Source organism: Hemicordylus capensis, chromosome 1, assembly GCF_027244095.1.
Source record: "Hemicordylus capensis ecotype Gifberg chromosome 1, rHemCap1.1.pri, whole genome shotgun sequence".
Lineage (NCBI taxonomy): Eukaryota > Metazoa > Chordata > Lepidosauria > Squamata > Cordylidae > Hemicordylus > Hemicordylus capensis.
Window position 1 is genome coordinate 341,183,814 of NC_069657.1, and position 22,565 is coordinate 341,206,378.

At 41.5% G+C, this 22,565-nt stretch overlaps 1 long non-coding RNA gene across 2 annotated transcripts in view; it reads right to left on the reverse strand.

The window, feature by feature from the left end:
• The window catches only part of LOC128348740 (uncharacterized), a 161,677-nt gene that overhangs the window by 86,938 nt on the left and 52,174 nt on the right, over window positions 1-22,565 (reverse strand). The window contains exon 4 of one of the 2 annotated variants that reach the window (XR_008318287.1): window positions 12,734-13,473. The exons of the other annotated variant lie outside the window; for it this stretch is intronic. This is a non-coding gene — a long non-coding RNA (uncharacterized LOC128348740). Of the gene's footprint in view, window positions 1-12,733; window positions 13,474-22,565 lie in introns of those variants that run through there. 2 annotated transcript variants of the gene reach the window in all.

A 22,565-nucleotide genomic window follows, 5' to 3' on the forward strand; every position in this document is an offset into this window, starting at 1 on the left:
TCCATCCACCTTGCTGCTGATCATCTTCTTCTCCTCTTTTCTTCAACGTTTTCCAGCATTATGGACTTCTCAAGGGAGCTGGGTCTTCGCATAATGTGTCCAGAGTATGATAGTTTGAGCCAGGTCATTTGTGCCTTGAGTGAAAATTCTGGATTGGTCTTAATGTAGCTTTTTTTAAAAAATAAATCTATTTAATTTTTAATTTAATTTAAATTTAAAAAAATAGATTTGTATTTTTAAAACCAATATTTCTCTACCCTAACCCCAACACAGCAACATAGTATGGCATGAAGAATGTTGTTTTTCCATATTACATACCATGTGTAATATTTCTGTAGGAGTGTGGTGCTCATTAAAGTCAAGAGCTATTAGTACTGGCAACCATCAAATATCTAAAATATTCAAATATTTTTTAAAAAAATATTTGTCTATGGTGATCCAAAGGTTCACTCACAATTGTCCTCAGTATTCTTGGACTCCACATTCTAAAAGCTTCTTCACATGTTTGTACAATGAAATTCTACTCAAGGAAGGCATTTTTCCTGATTTTAGGGAGGTCAGAAACTTCACTGGCTAGGAAGAACTATGAAAATACATGCCATTCCAAGAAGCACAGTAGGGACTCAATAATACCTCTGAGTTCACTTCTCATAACAATAATCATACTCAGTCACGCCTACTTCCATTAATTTAATTTAAGGAAGCATTAAAAAGGACACTTCAGCTTTGGAAACAAGCTAAAGAAAAGGTCTAGGGAATTCTTCACTTAAACACAAAACCTCCAAAAGTTTGTGGAGGCAACTTTGGGGAACAGTGGTGGGGCGCTCAACTACTGAAGCCACAATATAATTTATTAAGAAATTTATATAAATGTGTTTCGTGTTAGTTCCAAAATTTGCATTTTCCTATTGCAGAGTATTGTGACATAAGGGATGGTATTAGGCAATGATGGGGGATAACCAATTTATTTGGCAGACACAATGGTTGCATTCGCACATAACCTGAAACCAGAGGTTGATGAACCCACAGTATCCATTTCAAACTGTAAATTGCATCATAGACATTCATTCAACAACCTCCACTTTCCATAGCAGGGAGCCCCTCCCTCTTTCTGGTCCACCAAGACCAATCCTAGCAAGCTCTGTAGAGCTCACATTGCCAGACTGTGGACAAGACATCCGCACATCACCAGAGAGGCTACCATTGGCCATGATCCTGAAGGGGATGTGCCAAGGACGATCATGCCTTTTCAGAACTGTCCACCTGCCCTCGGCATGGAAAGGGCATTTAAATCCCTTTAAATGCCATGCCATGCCAGTGTTCCTTCTGACAGTGATAGCATCACCACCCTCCTAAGAGCCTCCTAAGAGCCACACAACAAAACTGTCCCGCACAAGTTTCTGACCTCACTTAACAGTTTTGTTATGGGGGATCTTGTGGGGTCTTGTGGGATCACTATTTCCCTGTTATCCAGGAAAGGGGAGGGGACATGATGACTTCCTAGGAGGGGATATGTATATGAGGAGGGCAAAGAATCCAGTGGGGTCTGTCTCACCATGACCTAGAATGCTTTTGCGACGGCTCACCCCCCAGAAAGCAATCCATGCAGACCAAACCACACTCCTGCTCCCCTGCTTGCTGCTGGTGGATTAGTGCTCTCGTGAGAGGGCCAGTCTACTAGAGAGGACCATAAGATGGAACGCCCTCAGTCTTCCACCAGACTGCACGCACATGAGTTGCAAGAGGCCCCATTTACATGGGGCCACTACTTTCTCTGGTTAATGATAGAATGCTTTCAATGCAAAACCCTCCTCCTGTAGGAAGCCTCTCACGGACCCAAAGGAGATTGTGATGCTTCATGTGTCAAAGCCTAGTTGTGTGTGCAAAGAGGGGGAACACTGGGTGCAGGGCCATATCTTCACTCTCATTCAAAATTCCTGGGTTTGGACAGGTCTTGCGCCGTATGCAGATCTGTTGCCACAGGGAATTGCAGAAGAGGGTAGTCCCAATTTCCAGTGACTACAGGAGAGCAGGCTCACCGTTTGGGGGCACATCCAAGTGGGCTGGCGGAGGGCATGCTTTGACAGTTTTTTTGACAGGGAATGCTGTTAGTAGTCAAGAGGGCTCAAGGTTGAACTGAGTAAATTCAAAGGTTCACCCTCGAGCCAAACCAGCCCCCTGAAAAATGGGGCCAGTTTGACTTAGAACTGAGCTACCCCCAGTTCGCAGCCCTGAGTCACAAGCTGGCTCAAAGGGCATACTTGTAAAGGGGAATCTGGCAAGGATTCCCCTTTACAAGTAGGGATTTGGCAACAGTAATTCTGGGGGAGAGGGATAAACATAAAATGTTAAAACGTAAAATGTTTTAACGTTTTGTTTGTTTGCTTGTTGTGAACCACCCAGAGACGTAAGTTTTGGGTGGTATAGAAATTTAAATAATAAAATGCTTTTATTTTCCGCAAAGGGACTGTAAGCCCATGGTAGCAGCAGCGGGGTGGGGGGAAGAATGTAAAAATTCTTACCTGCAGAAAAAGCAAGAACGCAAACCTATGGCAGCTGTGGCGGGGATGGCGCCTGATCTGCCACTGACCAAGCTGCGGCAGTGGTGAGGATGGTGCCTGATGTGTTGCTTATTATTGCTACAGGGCAATGATCCGCCGTTGATCATTGCTACAATCGTGCTGCCCATTGCTACAGGGCGATGGCGGCAATGGTAGGGATGGCGGGCATGGCAATGGGGGGCTCCTCCAGCCCCACCGCGGGCTCTCAAATGCAGGTCCAGTCATGCCTGCGGACAGCTTCAGGCATCTGCACAGGCATGGTGGCCAGCGAGGTCTGGGCCTGCCCAGGGGTCCCAATAGCCCCAATGGCAGCGCAATTGGTGGCAGATCAGGCGCCATCCTCACTATTCCCACTGCTGCCACTATAGGCTTGCATTCTTGCTTTTTCTGCAAGTAAAAGAGATAATATTTTTTTACATTCTCTGCCCCCCACCCACCACCGCCATTGACTTAAAGTCCCTTTGTGGAAAATAAAGAATTTTTTATTCCCCACCCCACTCACCCCACAGAATTACTGTTGCCAAATCCCATACTCCCTGCAAATATGCACCTCGGGCCAATTCATGAGCAGGCTCAATGGTCGGACTGGACCAGCGGGGTGTGTGTGTGTGTGTGTGTGTGTGTGTGTGTGTGTGTGTGTGTCGCTCAATCAATACCAAGTCTGAGCCTTCTAGTTCTGTTTGAATTAAGTTTGAATATGAACTGAACCGGGATTTTTGATTTTGTTCACTTCCCTAGCTGTTGGCAGGGTACCCGACCCCACGGCCTGACAGTCTCATGAGAGAGCAGTCAGGTGGGAGAATGGGTTGGTTTATCATAGCACAATATTCGTGATTCTGCCCGACACCCCTGTCTCCACAGACTGTTCTTCTCATGAGTTGTGAGTTAATGTCCTCTTGGCCTTACACTCTCATGAGTGAGTGATCCACTACTTGCTAGGAGGGGAAAGCAAGGGACAGAGTGGGGAGGCTGAATGCCCCTGTGTGACTTTGCTGTTTGACAGGCTGACAAGCTTGGGATGGGATGTGGCCACATCCCTGTTGCCGGGAAACTCTTTTGTTGAATCAGAGATAGGAGGGGCAGGGTGAATGCTCGGAGAGGCAGCCATCAAGAAGTGCCACAGACATGGAGAGGGCACAATGCTGGGCAGGTCTGCACCACGTCTCTATTATTGCGGTTCTAAAAGTGCACAGTGCCCCAGTTATGGTGCCTAACACTTTAGTGGCCAGACCTCTAGTCTTGGCAGCAAACCTTTTTGCAAACTGAAGATTCTAATAGGAGTTTGGTGAGGCAAACCGCAGGTTGCTTTTGGCTCAAAGCCGTGGTTGCACGCATTTGGACATAATTGCCGTGTTCAACTCCATTTTCATGTTACGTCCAAATGTGGCCAATGTAGGTGATTTCATGGCAAAAAAGAAATGATTCTGCACCCCATAGTGACTTTGGAGATTAGCACTGAATTTTTCTATTGAGGCTGAGTTGTGATTGGATTCCAAAGTTTGGTTGACTGGTTGGATTTTAACTGAAATACAGCCTTCAGAATCAAAATACACACCACCACCCAGTTGCCTTCCTATCAATGGGGGGAAATATAGGACTCTGTGTTTTTTCCCCTCTTGAAGCTGACTTGGGGATTATTTTAAACATGAAAATGGTCAAAGGGAAGGGAGGTTCAGCACCACTTCCTCCAGTGCAGCTGTGATTAAATTCACAGCACCCTCCCAGGTTGTATCACAGCAGAAAGGTTAGGAGATCCATCACAGAATTCCCATGTAATGTGTAGCTTGACCCGCAGAGACATGTCACACATTACATGACGATCATAGTTTCTGCAGCTACACCAGAGTTACAGCAGTGTTTCCTGCAGTAAACCTTGCAACACAAAAGAAACAGAGAAATGTTGACATGTTTAGGAATATATAGTTGCAGAGCCCTGATTGGCCATGCCTCCCCATTGTGAGTGCACTTCTTGCTTAAAAGATGTGTGTCTGTCCTTCATGCTTTAGTTCTACTACAGAAAATGCTGGTGTAACTGTGGTGTAGCTGTGATAAACACATTTGGCACACAATATGCGAAGCAGCTCTGAAAGCAGCTTTGTTTTCAATCAGCTTTTAACATGAATGTTAAAGCTACATTGCCTGCAATGTGGAATCAGTTTTGCTTCTGAATTCTTTCTCTCCTGTATTAACAGCATACAACACACAAAGGAAGAGAGGGGCTCAAATGTGAGGGCTTTTGTGAAAACACTCTATGGCAGTATTCTTCATTGCAAGGTCCAGGAGCCAATGGCAGCTCTCATCAGCCCTAAGAGCAGCTCCCTGACCAATCATTTATTTGGCCTGAGGAATGCTTCAGCCAAAACAAATATTCCACACAGCTCACCTAGCACCATGCAGAGGCAACTGTACCCACTGTGCAGTGCTGCACTTTCCCCAGCACTGGTGGGGCTCCTTTAAGGGAAATGGAACCCTTTTGATCCCCAGTGCCATCTTGGAAGGTGTGCATGGAGCACGGCAAAGTGTAGTCTTTCCCAGAGCTTTTACCATAGAGCTCTATGGGGGAAATGTGGGAAGGACTACACTTCCCACCAGTCTGTGTGCACCTTCTAAGATGGAACTGGGGCTTGATAGGATTTGGTTTCTCTTAAAGCCACTCCCCCCCACCACATACACACCGCTCCACACTGGGGGAAATGCAGCATTCACAGAGGTTAGCACAATAGGAAATGGCTCTCACAAAAAAAGTGTTTTTGCCAAAGTGGACCTCACTTAAAATCTAGTGAAGATCACTGCTCTCCAGGGTTCTTTCCTTCCTGCCTTTCCTTTGCATGACCCATTTTCCTATGTAGGAGATTAACTTGATGCACATCCGAATCTTCCTGTCCACACTATTTTAGTGTTTAGAATTGTCGGAGTCTTCCCTCCATCTGCACTATGAACTAGTGTGATTGCAGGACAAGCTTGGGTGGGATAGTTAATAACTGGCGGAATGAGCTCCGTACCACATTGTTTCTGTTTTTGCTACTTCATCCTGCAAACCATCTGTAGTACAACAATAAACAAAACCAGTAGACCATAGATCACTTACTGTAGATGGAGTCTTTCTGGTGCCTTTACTCATGAGTCTTAGATTGGGTATAGTTTCTTTTGGAAAAAGAGAAACAAAGCCCCCCTCTCCCGCAAAAAAATAATTGAATAGGTGCCACATTCCAGAGGCTACAGCAACTAGTGAACATTAAGGTTCTTATGTCAAATCTATTATATTCATCTTTTTAGGGTGAGGGGAAATACCATAATAAGAGACCCATTTGCTGTAATCAACAGTCCAAACACAGTATTTCAGTTTCCATAAAAATAAAGCCAGAAACCTTGTTGCTTGTTGTGAACCACCCAGAGACGTAAGTGACTATGGATCTATGATAAAACCTGGTACTTAGAACACAAATATGTATTTGTTCAAGTCTCCAGAATTCTGAACACTGTCGCTGAGGAAAAATCACCTGATGTTGAGAATGCCTTTAAGGCCACTGTACCTTGTTTGGTTACTTTCAGTTTGATACATGTCTCAAATGCAGAAGTTAATCTTTTTCATCTTTCCCCATATATTGACTTAATTGCTCGATATTCAGAAAGAGACACAAAGCCTGGAGCTTGCTAGATGCAGTACCCCACTAGAGAGCAATTGCTCCAGGGAGCAATGTGAGTGGCGTTGCTCCTTGGAGAGGAAGATAAGTAACCTTGCATGATTTGATCTCCCCAACTTTAAGCTTAGCAACTGCTTTGTCACAGAGAAAGTTATTCAGCCCTCGCTCTCCTGATGAATTATTCAGGAGGGACTTGGAGTACCAGAACTGTGGTTCTTGCCAGTTATAGATGCTAAGTTATGTAAGACAAAAAGCACAATCCTTATTGCTGTAAACAGCTATTCTTTTCAGTAAGCACTCTAGAAAGCTTCCCTCTTCCTCCCTGCAGTAAAGAAAGTTTCATTGGGCCTGTAAAAATAAATCAGCCTTCTCATGCAAAAGAGAAATCAGCCTTCTCTTTTGACTGGACTAGCTTGGAACTCTGTGGCAAGTTATACAAGGTCAGTACAGCAACATCCCATCCACAGGGAACACACGGACACTGCTTCCATAATGCTCTCTGCTTTTTATGAGGCTGGATTTGCCAGCTGTTGTGCGACAGTGACCCCTTATGGAAGAGTGCCTTGTGTCTTTGGTCCTTTTTTTAAAAAGGGCATTTTCTTCAATACTTTACTGTACACTCTTATTCAGTTCATGTGAAAGTTTGAATACACATGGCAGCCTGCAGAAACAAGCCCCTAGTAGCTTGAGCCAAGAAGACTGCAGTTTTGAGGACTACTTTAACACTCTGTTGGCATTACTTAAGAGTATGGCGGCAGTTGTAGTAGTGGTACTTGTATCAGCAACAGAACTACACAGGGCATCACAGCAGTACAGCATTGGGGGAAGAGTATCCCATGGTAGAGTACATGCTTTGCATGAACAAGATCCCAGGTTCCATTTTTAGCATCTCTAGGTAGGTCTGCGGAAAACCCTGCCAGAGCCTGAAACCCTGGAGAGCTGCTGCAGTCAGTGTAGGCAATGACTGACATACCGTGCAAGGGTATCAGCACATTAACATTGCAAGTTGTGCAAGTTATCCAAGTTGCACAAGTGATATTACACAAGAGGGACAAGTGATATTACACAAGATATTACACATTAGAAATCTGGTGGGCCACTGTGTGAAACAGGATGCTGGACTAGATGGGCCCTGTGCCTGATCCAGCAGGGCTGTTCTTATGTTCTTATGAAATAATGGGCCTAGGCTTGTGTAGTCATTTGTGCAGTTTTTGCATTTGTGAAACTTGTGTGCACTAAGGATGTGCAAATCGATTCATGGCCAAATTGATTTGACCCAAATCTGGGCAATGCAAGTGATTCAACCTCTAATCAAATCACCCTGGATACTTACCAGATTCGAGGTCAAATCAAATCACCCTCGTTTAGAGCTCAAATTGATTTGGTGATTCAAGCCTCCATTTCTGTCCCCAGTGATCTCCATTTTGTCCCCCTCTGAGCTTCTGCTATCACAGCCAGGGGTGAAATTTTAGGAATTTTTATGTGTGGATTCTCAGTTGTGAAAAGACTTCTTCACAGGGAATCCCGAGGAAGAAGTCATTTCACTGTGTGTGGATCAATAACACATAAACATTTCTTAAAATTCACCCCTTTGCCCAAGTCCTTTGGGGGTTGGGTGGCAAGCTGGCATCCATGGGGCCCTGCCACCAACCCACTTTGGTGCCCCCTAGCCCTTAAGAATAGGCCAAATCAATTTAAATTTGAATTTGATCAAATTCAAATCAAATCGAGCCAGATTCGAGGGCAGCCGATTTGAGCTTGAATCAAATCAGGCTAATTTGATTTAGTCTCGAATCTCGTCACAAAAACTGATTTGTGCACATCCCTAGTGTGCATGAAGTGTTCTTGAGCTGATGTACCCTTGTGTGGTATGTCAGCTGCTGTTTATTTAGAATATTTCTTTACCACTTTTCAACAACAAAAATGAAGTCTCAATACAGTTTACAGAGCAAAGAGATGTCCCAAAAGGGCTCACCTAAAAAGAAACACAAAGGAGACATCAACAGGAGCCATGGCAGGGGAGAAGGAGGTTAACCCTTTCCCTGTGCTATAGTTTCAATTGAGATCAAGCCCCCCCCCCCCAAAGGAGCTGTCCTCCCTAGGAATAGCAGCTGTGGAAGACCAAACTGGTTAAGGACCAAAGTAGAGAGAAAGGATTTAAAAAAACACCTCTCCACCAAGGTCCCAATCTACATCAGAGCTTTCTGTGGCAGCTATTTCTATTAGACAAATAAGCACACCAGGGCTAAAATACACATTTTACATACTGTGTAGTTCAGCAATTAGGCAGCACAGATTCCTAAAATATCCACACTCAATTTTGCCTCTGTAGTGAATGGGATTGCTTCAAATGTGCATTTACAATATTTCTGGTGTGGTTTTATACAACGGGCCAGTTCAGACCTTATGTTCAAACCACCCTGTCCACAAATGATGCATACACTCATGTCTCCCTTCCCTTTCCAGCTTGCCATTCCCCTTCTTGTAATCACATGAGGAACAGTTCACCTGAACTGCCCCCTCACACACAATTTATATGCAATCACTTAAAGGTAGTGTTATCACATGCTACTTATGTTTTGTCTGTAAATCATGTGTCAGGAAGTGGTTCAAATGAACTGCCTCATTGAATGGGTATGAGAAGGGAAATGGTGTGTTGTGGGGGCGGGGGCTGTAAACTAATTATAATGGGTGAGGCTGGCTTGAATGTACCATCCAAACTGGCTCATTATCTCTGTCCACAGTGGTTTGATTGCAATCATTGGTGTTGTAGGGATGTGGGCAATCAGACCTGTATTACCATGTGTGAAGTGATAAGGAGAGAAGCCACTCACACACACACACACACACACACACAAAGGAAAAATAAACACAGCTGGACACATAGCACACATCTGGTCACCCTTCTACAAGAAATAAGAGAAGTTTGAACAATATATTTTAGCCAGAAAAACCAACAAGATTCTTTTTGATTTAATTTAAATTAGCCAGAATGTGTTTTTCATTTTATTTCTGACATACACACACACACACACACACATTGTAAAATGATCATGCATTCTCAGTGTTCATGTGCAAGCTTTTCACAATGGGAAGTGTGCCTTTCTCCTTCCATACCATTTTTCCCCAGTTTGACTGTCACTTTCAGCCAGGAAGGGAGTCATCACAAATTGTATCCAATCCCTTCTAAAACTTTCAAGAACAGAGCCTCTATGCCTCAGCCCAAGGCTTCCATTTCCTTCTTTTGGGATAAACAATGGCATAGCCTATTTTTGACTTCTGTGGTTTTTGGAGGACTTATCATTATTTATAACTTAATTTCTGGTTTTGGCATGGTATCTGTGAATGAATCTGATTTCCAAGACTATGAAAGCCAGATATTGTAATTCACTCGGACAGACAATGTCTAATAAAGAGGAATAGACTGATGTCTGAAAAGTCCTGTGGTGACAAGTCTGCTTTTGAGTACAGCTGTTCAGCTTTCTGTTGCAATGACACTTCCAGTACTTTTTAAACTAATAGACTCCAGCCTTTAGTCCTGAATACTTTGCATCAATGTGTGTGTGGGGGCGGGGGCAAAGAAGTGATAGAACTTGATGACATACCATAAACAGCAGCCTCCATTTGCTACTTCCACAAAATTTATGAAGGACCAAATGACATCTTGAAATTGAATGTGGTATAGTCACTAAGAGCTTAAGCTGAGTAGCCTCCAGTTGAAATGTGAACTAAGCAGCACTCTCAGTAGAAGAGTCTCTCCCTCCCTCCCTCCCTCTCTCTCTCTCACAGACACACATACACCCCTAGATCTGTAACATCATAAAATTGCCTATCTCTCAGGAACATGTTAAGGATTATTGAGATAACATGAAATGCTTTGAGCAATTAGGAAAAGCACTTACATAACAACTATCATTGCGTCTCATCTTGTACATGTAAAGAGCTGCTGAATTGTATTTTAGCATTAATGTATCTCACTACTGTATTTAATGTCCAATTTTCTACATATTTTAATGGGTAGGATCCAAAGCTTTACTTCCTCCAGAGGAAGAAACTATTTGGATTGAAACCCTTATTAACTGACATATTTCTGAATGTTCTAAATGGATAAGAACATCTACTTTTAAAAATTAATTTTTTAAAAAATCAAACATTAATACTCACTTCTCAAATCAATTCTGGCCACCAAAAGCAGTTACAAAGAATTCCCAGTCTTACCTTGAGTTGGATCCTAGCTTATAATGAATGTCCCCAGAAGGAGAGTTGCATCCATGCAAGGCACATTCACAGACCTCTTCTGTGAGCACAACTCTCCTTTCAGGATCTCCATTCACAGAACAACAAGTTATGATCCTTCTGTGAACACAACTCTCCTTTCAGGATCTCCATTCACAGAACAACAAGTTATGATCCATTGAGTACACAGCTTCTGTGTACTTCTTATCATGCTTCCAAAAACTTCACTTAGATCTCTGGCAGATTTTTAGTAGAAGGGAGTTCCATAACTGTAGAGCAAGGAATGAAAAATGACACTCTATAAGGCTATTCACACGACCAGCCCTACCCAGGCTTGCACAGTACCTGGGTAGGGCTTTTCATGTGTGAAGTACTGGGATAGAGGCCAATCCCAGTGGTGCCTTGCCAGATATCCCAGGTACTGTGCAACTGTACCACTGCAAGTAACCCACTGCAAGTAACCCAAGCAGACACAGAGCTGGGTACCCAGAGCGCCCCCTCAATGCACAATGTACATCACCGAGTGAATTGTAGGATGTCTGGAGGCCAGGCAGTGTTTTACCGGCCTCCAGAATGCTGTGCGGCTCACAAATGTGCTGCTTATGTGGGTGCTTGAGCTGCACAGCCCTGGAACCACACCAGATCATCGGGGGGGGGAGGTAGGTGCTATCTTGCCTTCCTCCGCTCTCGCCCTCCCCAGTGCTCTCAAAGGTCATGTGAATGACCTCAGCATGTGCTTGATATCCTAAGATAGAACACAACTGTTGAAGTCCAGTAAGCTAAGAAACTGTGATGGAGCAGAGGCGAGGAGCCAATAACTAAGCTATGCTGAGGACAAAAAATAATGATATGAATTAAAATTGACCTATTGAATAGTTTCCCAACTCTTGGTTTTGCGGAAGCTTTCGTTTTTCCTCAGAGATATGAAAGAAAAGGCAATTGTTCTGTTGAACCAAACCACCAAAAAACCACCCAACAATCCTTTCCTAAGGCGCATTTATGTGATGAAGCCAGGTATCATGTTTTTTCTGTACTTAAATAACAGACAACATGTTTTGAAAACCATTATAGCATCCCCTTGTGACTTTATCCCAATGAGGATTGGTAGCTGAATGTACATCATCACTTTCCACAGGGATGTATGTCTCAATGTTCTTTGTTCCGATCACTGACTGAGTGGTTGCATTATCCCCTCGTGGTGTTTCCAAAAGTGTGCTTTCAGATCTGAAATCATGATCCAAAGTGCAATCACTGGTTAGTGATGACAAACACATGATTCATGACTTATTCTGACAGAGCTTTTCCTCCCTCTCTCTCTTCATCACAGATGTTCATGCAGAAGAATAATGGCAGAAAGGGATAGAACAGACATTTCTTGTCATGCACAGGAAAGCAGAAGAATTGTTTTGTTTTAAAAGACGAAAGAGGTGAGATGAGTCAGTAAATGTTGTGCAAAGTAGACAGACTAATCTTCAGCACTGAAAACTGGGATTTATTTTTGTTATTTGTACTCTATGAGTTTGCTTCTGGCATTTGAACGGACGAACCCAAGTACATGTTCTACTGTATTTTAAGATAAGTTCTCATAGCTTCTATGGAGGAGGGAGGTGATCACATCCATTCAGATGTAATTTTTTAAATTTTGTATCTCACCTTTAGTCCCAATGGACCCTCAACTTGCTTCAAAACCAACCTTGAAATGATAGTATCAAAAATAATAACCTTATTGTAGGTCACTGAAGCATGGTATATATCACTGGTGTTTTAAAAAAGAAAGCAATAAGAGTGGATATTCCTCTGATTTTTCTCACCCAGAGTCCATTTTAGCTTAGTAATCAGATACTAAGGTCATTCAAATGACCTTTACTGGAGCAGGGAGGGCAGGTGGGGTGAAGCCAGGAGAGCACCTACCTTCCTCCCAGATGATCCAGCCACACTTCTAGCATGCAAGTAAACCCACGTGAGCAGCCCTGCTGCAAGCCGTGCAGCATTCTGGAGGCCAGGAAAATGTGTCCCTGTCTCTAGGTATCCCACAATGCACAGCACAATGGATGCGGTGCATTGAGGAATTCCCCATGAGTTGGGCACTCTAGACAACCAACTCTGTGTCAGCTTGGGTTGCGTGCAGCCTGAGCATTCACACGACCCCATACCTGGGTAAAAGGGCATGCTCACACCCAGATAGGGCTGCACAAGCCTGGATAGGGCTGCTTGTGTGAACAGCCTCACTGAGATGTAGTCATAGGATGCAACTTTAGTCACAGTTATTCAAGCTATTCATTGGGCCACCTAGATAAAAACCATCCCAATGCCTCATGTTATTTTTAATAAAACAAAAGCTTTCCCTTATCTTTATCAGTTAAAAGCCGATGTTGACTCTATGTGGGGTTGCCCATGAGTTGTGTGCGGAAACATCAGCTTGTGCAGAACATGGCAGCTAGGGCCTTAAGAGGATTCAGGACAGGTGTGGGAAACTATAACTCCCATTTTGTTCCATCTACCTTGGCAACCAGTTGTAGTGCCACCGCTGAAGATATGGCGAGGAGGTTTAGTGGTGTGGTCCCCTTTGTCCCTTTATGCACATAGGATTTTGTAGATTTCCTATATTTCTACACATAAAGGGGCTAATTGTAGGCTTTGTAATCTTGTTTCTCACTCAAAACCATGCAATCATCTTCATTTCTGTATGCATGTTTTGAACACCATATCTTGGTACCACTTGCTGTAGCCAGGCAGAGACACTTGTTGACTTCAGACATGCTCCCGAGCTGACCACCTGTAGAAGGGAGGAGAGCTAGGTGTTTACCAAGGATGATCTCTTGACTGGAATGCCATTGGCAGTTGTCCAAGTGTCTCTGTCTTATCCATCACAACTGATAAGATGTACCCACTAGACAATCTCCAGCTTGGGGAAAGTATAATAGCATAGCAGGACACCCCAGTCTTGGAACCTGAGTGTAGACCTGGAATCCCAGGAAGGTGCTATGCAGCAGCCGGCTTCAGGGGGTCCATCCGCCATCATTCTGGAGTTCCTGATGAACAGAAGGGACGCATGGTACAGCTTTTTTCAGTAACCCTCTCTAGATGTTTTCCAGCTTTATCTAATAAAACCTGTTGGGCATCTACCGTAGAGTGAGCTTATTGTTCTCGAATCTTAGAACCTGTTGGACACCAGCTGGCCCCCAGTGCCTATACACCAGTTTTTTTGGCACAGTTCAAGGTGCTGATGGTGTCTTAAATGGTTTGGGTTCAGGTTGCCCTCCTAGCTTTCAAACTCCTCTCAAACTCCTCCTAGCTTTCAAACTTCTCTCATACCAAAGGTTGTGATGGAACACATGGCTGTGGATCCCTCCCGCTCTCCAGCAAATATAGAGATATCTATGGCTCCTATGCATTCTATATCTTGAAGTAAAACACATATTTAAATATATACTTTGCAATATATTAAGGGTATTCTCATGAGTAGGCTAACCAAGGCTAGGCATAACCTTACTTTTAACCCAGCCTTTAGCCAGCATTAAGGGTACAAGCACACCCATAACCCCAGCACCGGGGTCATATGTATGCAGCCCAAGCATACAGAGTCAGGCGCCTTGAGCACCCGTCTCCTGTAGGAATCCCCCAATTGAGGGATACCTGGAGGCCAGGAAAGCCTCCAGCAATCCACGTTGCACGGAATAGTACAGATCATGGCAGCATGCTGAAGATTTGCCAGTATATCTGGGGGGAAGGTAGATGGAATCCTGCCTTTACCATAACTCCACCACATATGGTAAAATGAGCCTAAATGTGAATTACATTTCCAACCTTTCTTAGAAAAGGAATCATCTATTTTGTTGATAGTCAAAGGGGTTATATACCATCTAAGAAACATCTTATACCAGTTTCCCCTTAGATTGGTACACAAAGTAAATTTCACATTCTTTTTCCATTGGTATTCCCAATCAGAGATATCAATCGATCTGTTAAAGTTCTGCATTCCTTTTATCATACATACTTTGATCTGCTCGGTCACCATCTCATACTTCAGTAATAGCTTATAGATTCTGCCTAACAAATGATCAGTATTTCGGGTGATTAATTTCAGGTGATTAATTTCGGGTGATTAATAAAAGTCAGCCCAAGCTCTAAGTTTCCCACCCTGTAACTGTAACTCTTTCTGAACTATTGAGCTGATCCAAGCTTGTTGGAACTAGGATGGTTGTTGAGTTGATTATCCAAAAGAAATTGATTTGTCCGAAACGAAATATTGGGCCACACTTTGTAAAGACTATAGACTGCCTCTCCAGAAATTATACTTAGGAGAAAATTCTTCTTCATGAAAATAAACATTCAGTATTGAGGCCAAGGGTGATAATCTAGGGCTTATTCTTTTCTGATATTTATCCCAAACATGAAAAAGATTATGCCAGGTAGTATGTTGTTGTATCTCCAAATCTTTCCTCAAACCAGAAATCCACAGGTAAATTATGTAGTATCCTATAGTAAGACAAATTCTTCCATTCGAGTAAAACTATCGTAAGGGGTTAGAATCCACTTTGAGATCCAAGTCAAGCTACTGGCATGATAATAAAGCCTCAAATTAGGAACTCCAAGACCACCTCTTTCTTTGGAATCTTGCATCACCTTAAATCGAATCCTAGGTTTTTTATAATTCCAGATGAAAGAATTGAGCTGACTCTGCCATTTATTCAGTATCCTGTCATCTATCTTTATAGGGATCATTTGAAAAAGAAAGTTCATCTTAGGTAACACATTCATTTTTACCGCAGAGATTCTTCCAACCCAAGATAGAGTCAACCTCTTCCATCTATCCAGATCAGCCATAATTGATTTCCAAATTGGAATATAATTGTTCTTAAAGAAATCTTTATTGCTCCTCATAAGATTAATCCCCACATATTTTATTGGTTTCTTCGTTACTTGTAATCTTAAAACTTTAGAGAAGTATTCTATTTCTTCTTCTGAAAGATTCCATGTCATAATCTGAGTTCTATCTCTGTTAATCTTATAGCCAGAAACTGAACCATGCTATGTATCTTTGTCATTAATGTATCCAGGGAGTCTTTGACTTGTGTGACAGTAAGCAATACATCATCAGCATATAGTTTTATTTTATGTCCACAATCATCTATTTTGATACCTCGAATCCGCTGCTCTTGTCTAATTTTAACTGCCAAAGCTTCAAGAACAAGTATAAACAGCAACGGAGAGAGCGGGCATTCTTGTCTAGTACCTTTATTGATGGTACATTTTGAAGACAAGGATCCATTGACAATAATTTTTGCTGATTGCTGTTGATATATACTATGAATCCAGGATAAAAAATGAGGGCCACAGTTCATTTTTTCCAACACTGAGAACAGGAAGGGCCATTCCAAATTGTCGAAGGCTTTTCCGGCATCTGGGAAAATCATAGCTGCTTTTGTACGTGTCATGGTTACTTTATCAATTGCATTCAATACATATCTTATATTATCTTTCATCAGTCTTTCTGGGATAAAACCAGATTGGTCAGTATGGACCATTTCAGACAGAAAGTTTCTTAATCTTGTCACCAAAATTGAAGTAAACATTTTGTAATCCACATTTAAAAGGGAAATAGGTCTCTATGATCTGGTCATGTTGGGTCTTTCCCTTCTTTATGAATTAAATAAATGAATGCTTCTTGCCAAGAAAGTGTAATGAGATAATATTGCATTCATTACTTCTGTTAAAGGTCCAATTAATTTGTCCTGGAATGTTTTGTAGTACAATGAAGATAGTCCATCTGAGTAACAGGGCCTTTTCAATTTTGGCATCCAAGTTATGGAACTCGTGTGAGGCCTGCCTGGCCCCCTTACTGTAAAGCTTTTGACTCATGCTGCAAACTTTCTTTGTTTCATCAGGCATTCAATGTGGTGTGATTGGTGTCCTCCTGTTCTTGTATTTATGTTTCTTTGTTATCTCAGTTACATATTGCTGAGGTTTAATATACTGTGTTTTAATATGGTTCACTGTATGATTGGGAAGGGGCAATAGCTGAGTGGCAGAGCACATGCTTTGCATGCCAAGAGTCCCAGATTCAATACCTACCATCTCCAGGTAGGGCTGGTGGGGTCAGGGGGTACTCTAGAAAGCCACTGCCAGTCATGTAGCCAGCACTGGCCAAGATAGAGCAATGGTCTGATTCAACATAAGGCAGGTTCCTCTGGTTTTATTTTGTGGTTTTTAATGGACTATGAGCTACCTTGAAGGGCCTTCTAAAGTTGAATGGTGGGATGCGTATACATTCCTAGATTAATGATGATAAAATAAAATGTTTGCATTATATTTGTAAAACCAACTCAACATTCAGGCTATGAAGTCATTTTGCCTTTTGCACACCAATCACTTGCAAGCCAATAAGCTGAATGGGGGCAATGACTGCTTGGATCTCTGCTAAATTGTGGACTAGAAGGATCAGCACAGGTGGTGATGGTGATGATGGTGATATCATCATTTCCTCAAAAGTATTCAAAAATATACAGTTAAGTTGTATTCTTAACTCTCTCCACCCAATTGGAATGTTCCCTATGCCATTAAAGTAAATAACTAATACAAACTGACTACTGATCCTCTCCAAGTCAATGTTTTAAATATGCAAAATCAGTTATCTTGGAATAATTGCAGGATATACAATTAATTTGGACAAATAGCCATGCCCATCAACCAGGCTCTCATTCATCCAGTAGAATGAGAATTGGCCTTTTCATGTAACAATTGATCAATTCATGTACTTGGGAATATTAATCCCCCCAAATGTTGGGGAAATAGTGAAAATAAATCTTACAAACATTTACATGAATTAGATTTGGATAGATAAAAGCTGCTTCAACTTTGTGGGGAAATAAACATTCTCAAAATTAATAAATAATCGAGACTTGTATATGTGATTTGTGGACTGCCACTAGGCATGTCATATAGATTCTGCCAGGGTTTCTTAACCTTGGGCCCCCAGATATTGATGGACTACAACTTCAATCATCCCCAGCCATATCCATTGTGGCTGGGGATGATGGGAGCTGTAGTCCATCAACATCTGGGGACCCAAGGTTAAGAAACCCTGGATTCTTCCATCAAACAGATATTAGGTTTCAATCATTCATATGAAAGCCTGGGGAAAGACCTCGTATCTTACTTAATAAGCTAGAACATCCTATTAATAAAGGTGGTTTTGGTTTACAAAACTTGAGGATCTACCATAGTGGATTCCTCACTACAAGATTTTCTAAACCCAGGGGCGTATCTAGGGGTAGTGCAGGCAGGGCACATGCCCCGGGCGCCACTTGAAGGGGGGCGCACCATTTTTCTAAAATAAAATTAAAATTAAAATGGCTGCTGAAAACAAAATGGCCACCGAGCATGCTCAAATGGCCTCTGTGAGGCCCTAGGCCATGCCAGGCCTTGCAGAGGCCATTTGAGCATGCGCAGTCGCCATTTTGTTTTCAGTGGCCATTTAAAAAATATTTTTTTAAAAAAAAATGGCCACCGCACATGCTGAAATGGTCCCTGCGAGGCCCTAGAGGCCAGAGAGGGGAGGAAAAACCTTTGCAGACCCCCCCCCACAGCCTTTAGGAAGCCCCCCGAAGGGGCTACAGGTAATTTTTTTAATTACTTTTTTAAAAAAAATTAAAAAAAATTAATATAATATAAGTCACTGTACATATATTCAGTTTGGCACTATGTACAGAGAATCAGATGGGTGTCAGATGTTTGGACAGGGGGCACAATTTCAGTGCTTGCCCTAGGCACTATTTTCCCTAGATACGCCTTTGTCTAAACCTGATTTAGGAAACGTAGAATGCCCAGAATGGGCTGCACTGGAATAGCAGCAAATAGCACCCAGTGCTGAGAAACATACAGCAGCAAACATCTTTACAATATATTTCTCTACTGTCAAAGAAAGAGAGTGGCATGGAAGGGCCTTGATTCATTGATAAGATCTGACCCATATACTCACAGGGACCTCTCATTGCAGAAAAGGCCTAATATTTGTACAGGTCATAAATCTATTCTCTGGCATGCATGGATTGACTCAGGAATTCTGTGACTTTCACATATAATTGCAAAAAATAAAATTGCTTCCTTTGAAGGACTCCACTTAGAATTCCATTTGCCTATTTCTAGTTCCTGGCAGTAACTGTGACTGTATCACTATCTGAAATCCAAATCTGTCCCACATGCTTTAGCAGCATCTGAAGTACCCTAACAGATACCATATTGAGATCCCACAGATTCTTCTACACTAATTTTTTCAAGTTGATTCTGTATCAATGCAACAAATGGTCGTGAAACAAATGGTCAAATGAACTAAACTTTGACATACACAAGTGATTATCGGATGGCATTCTTAAAGAAGTTAAACATTCTTTAGATCTCAGACTGCAACTTATTTAGCAAAACTAATTTTGAAAGTACACTGAACCCCAATTTATTTCAAATGGGGATTATAAGCCATAGTGATATTGGAGATATGCAGCAGATGGTGGAACTTTAACGCATGGACATGCCCACTTATGGTTCACTTTTCACATTCTGGCATAATATGCTAGACTTAATATTCAAATTTCCCATAACAATAACAAAAATAACAACAGTAATAAATTTTGTTAGCTGCCCATAACAAATTGTTCTCTGTAATAACACTTACAGAGTGCAGTTACTTACACTTACTTTTAGGGCATTTGCCAATGGAATAGAACATTAATTATATCATCAAATTTGGATCATATGGTTTGCTATCCTTGCTAAAATAATATCACACCACACATAGAGAAGTGTAGAGAAAACACGTTAAATCTTTCTATTAAGGAAAAAATGTTTACAACAGGCACAGGAAAAGTGAAAAATATTTAAATATTTGGTCTTTATGTTTGGAAATGAAAATCATGGGTTTTTTTAACATTCTAAAACAGAAGTGTTATAAGCTCACAGCACTTTAAAGGTAAAGTGTACCATCGAGTCGGTGTCAACACCTGGCAACCACAGAGTCCTGTGGTTGTCTTTGGTAGAATACAGGAGGGGTTTACCACCTCCATCTCCCACACAGTAGGAGATGATGCCTTTCAGTATCTTCCTATATTGCTGCTGCCTGATATAGGTGTTTCCTGTATTCTGGGAAACACACCAGGAGGGATTCGAAACGGCAACCTCTGGCTTGTTTGTCAAGTTATTTCCCCACTGTGCCATTAGGTGGCACACCACTGCACTTCTAAATCCACTCCCTTCCCCTTCTTTCCATTTATTTTGATTTGGGTCTGTCTTGTCTGCTCTCTCCACTGCCCCATGTGCTTAATAGATCACATAAGAGTTAACAGGAAGAGTTAATAAAAAAGTTTTGTACAATTAATCGGAAGAATTGGAAGGTTCACTTTCTAAAAGTGTGTGTGTGTTATGGTGGAATATGCGATAAGGCTGAAATTGTTTGTGTAAATAATGTTTGTGTAAAATAATAATAATGGCTGGCATGATGAGTACTTAGAGTAGTCCCATTTCAATTAAAAGGTAAATTAAAAGGTATTTTTATCGAGACTATTTTTGAGTTAAATTTGAGAGTTTTATGCCTGCAGTGTTTGTAAACTGCCAATAGGTGTCATTACAGTGCTAGCTCTGTAGCTAACAGGACCTTGTGACAAAATAAAATATTTGCTCATAGAACCAAAAGGAACCTTTGAAACCAGCTACTTTTAAAATCCTCTTTTGATAGTGCAGAATAAACCTCTGTAGTTCTGAAGGACAAGAGTGCACTTTATATAAACAAACAATCCAATGCAGAAGAAAGCCAGAACAGAGCAGCCAAATGAGACGGACTTTGGTGAATAAAGAATAGTCCAAAGTGTAGTAGGAGAATTTTCCACCCATGTGGGTTTCATTGCAAATGATCAAAGAATGACATGAAATAGGGAGAAAGGAAACAAACTCACAAGGGACTAAAGCAGACTGTTTTTAATAGTTTAGAAAATATAGAGATGAGAGCACAAACAATTCAATTGAAAAAAATACTAACTTTGTTTTTAGAGGAGGTCTCTGCTAGCTCTCCATACTGTCTGAAGATGTTGCCAACAAAAACTGTTGTCAAGCCCACTTAGCAGCCTCTCTGTGTTGGACTATATAGAAATAGCTTACATGCATGATAAATGTTTTCTAAGAAGGAACTTCCACTAATTTCAGCATTACTTACTCCCTAGTATGTATGTAAAGAATTTCAGCATATGATTTCCTTTTACATAAGAAATCCTATATTTCTGGGTCCTGCTCTACAGTTATGGAGCAAAAGGTTCATGCTCTGCAAGTTATGAGGTCGTATTGACATCTGAAATCACCAAAAGCAAGGCAGTGATTAGTGATTAGACTAGAAATATTATGTCATCCAAGACAGGGCCTTCTCAGTTATTGCCCCCAGACTTTGGGATGCTCTCCTGGTGGGCATCGACTCCTCAGTCTCCCTCACCGTTTTTAGAAAGCAAGTGAAATTTTGGTTATTTCATTCAATAAAATAAAGTTCTTTCAAGCCAGGGGCGTATCTAGAGGTAGGGCAGGCAGGGCACATGCCTTGGGTGCCACTTGAAGGGGGCGCCATTTTGTAAAATTAATTAAAAAAAAATGGCCACCAAAAACAAAATGGCCACCGTGCATGCTCAAATGGCCTCTGTGAGGCCCTAGGTCATGCCAGGCCTTGCAGAAGCCATTTGAACATGCCATTTAATTAAGCATGCCATTTGAGCATGCTAAAATAATGGCCATTTTGTTTTCAGTGGCCATTTTTTAAAAAAAGATTTTTAAAAATGGCCACTGCACATGCTCAAATGGTCCCTGCGAGGCCCTAGAGGCCCGTGGGGGGAGGAGGAACCTTTGCAAACCCCCCAGCCTTTAGGAAGCCCCCCGAAGGGGCTACAGGTAAAAAAATAATAATATATAATATAAGTCACTGTACACATATTCAGATTGGCACTATGTACAGAGAATCAGGGCTTGTGAATACTGAGCTGATGCTTATGAGCTAGGATTGTATTCATTTGCTCTTACTTTGCTTCTTGTGATAAGTGAGTTAAATGTGATGTCTTGCTAATATGGCTATTAATGGTGAATTTGTCTTTGAATCAGTGTGAAATCCTTAATATTAAGGCCCAGTGGGAGTTTCTTGCTCTCTTTCTCTCATTTTAACTGTCTTTCTGAAAGACTAGAATATATTCCAAGCAGTGACACAGTTTACTCCGCATATCCTTTAATTATTTACAGAGTATCTGGGAAAAGTCAAATTCTCCATTTATTTTTTTAAACTTATGTAATGGTGATGCTACAATACATAGTAGAGAATTATACAGGCACTTCTGTTTAGTTTTCCAAGTACACCTCCACATAGTATTTGGGTATTTCATGAGCCCCAGCATACTGAAATTTGTAGTTTTCCAGCATTTTTTGGTCTGGCTAAGTCCACTGCTAAAATAGTTTTTGAAATATTAAAAGATTAACGAGCCTAACTTGTATTTTTCAGCTGATATTATGGTAAAGTTATCTCAAAGATGGGTGTCAGATGCTTGGACAGGGGGCGCAATTTCAGTGTTTGCCCTAGGCGCTATTTTCCCTAGATACACCTCTGTTTCAAGCAATGGGTTCCTGCCTACCAGCAGCTTCCATTTCCCCGCGCTGTCTTACAACACCTCCCCATCTCATCTGCCAGTTCTTTCTTCTTTTTACTCAGGCTTTTATATTAGTGTTGTTTTTGTTGCTGCTGCTCTGTATTTTATGGTCTCCTTGTGTCTGTTTTCTAAACTTTTAATTCAGTTTGCATTTTTATATTCAAATTTAATATTTTATTGTATAATTTGCTATAGGTTTGTATTGTTTTAAATGTTTATATTGTTTTAAATGTTTAAACTGCCTTGGGATTTTTTTAATGAAAGGCGGTATAAAAACTGAACAATAAATAAATAATCAAATAATAGATTTCACTTCAGGAATTGTTGATTAATTATCTAATTCTTACGTGACCCATTTACTGACAGTTTCGTACAAGTGTGTTGAGTAAGATGAGAATCCTTCAAATGCATTTTTTGAAATCCATATGATGCAATTCCTATTATTAATTCCCCCAGGAGCCAAA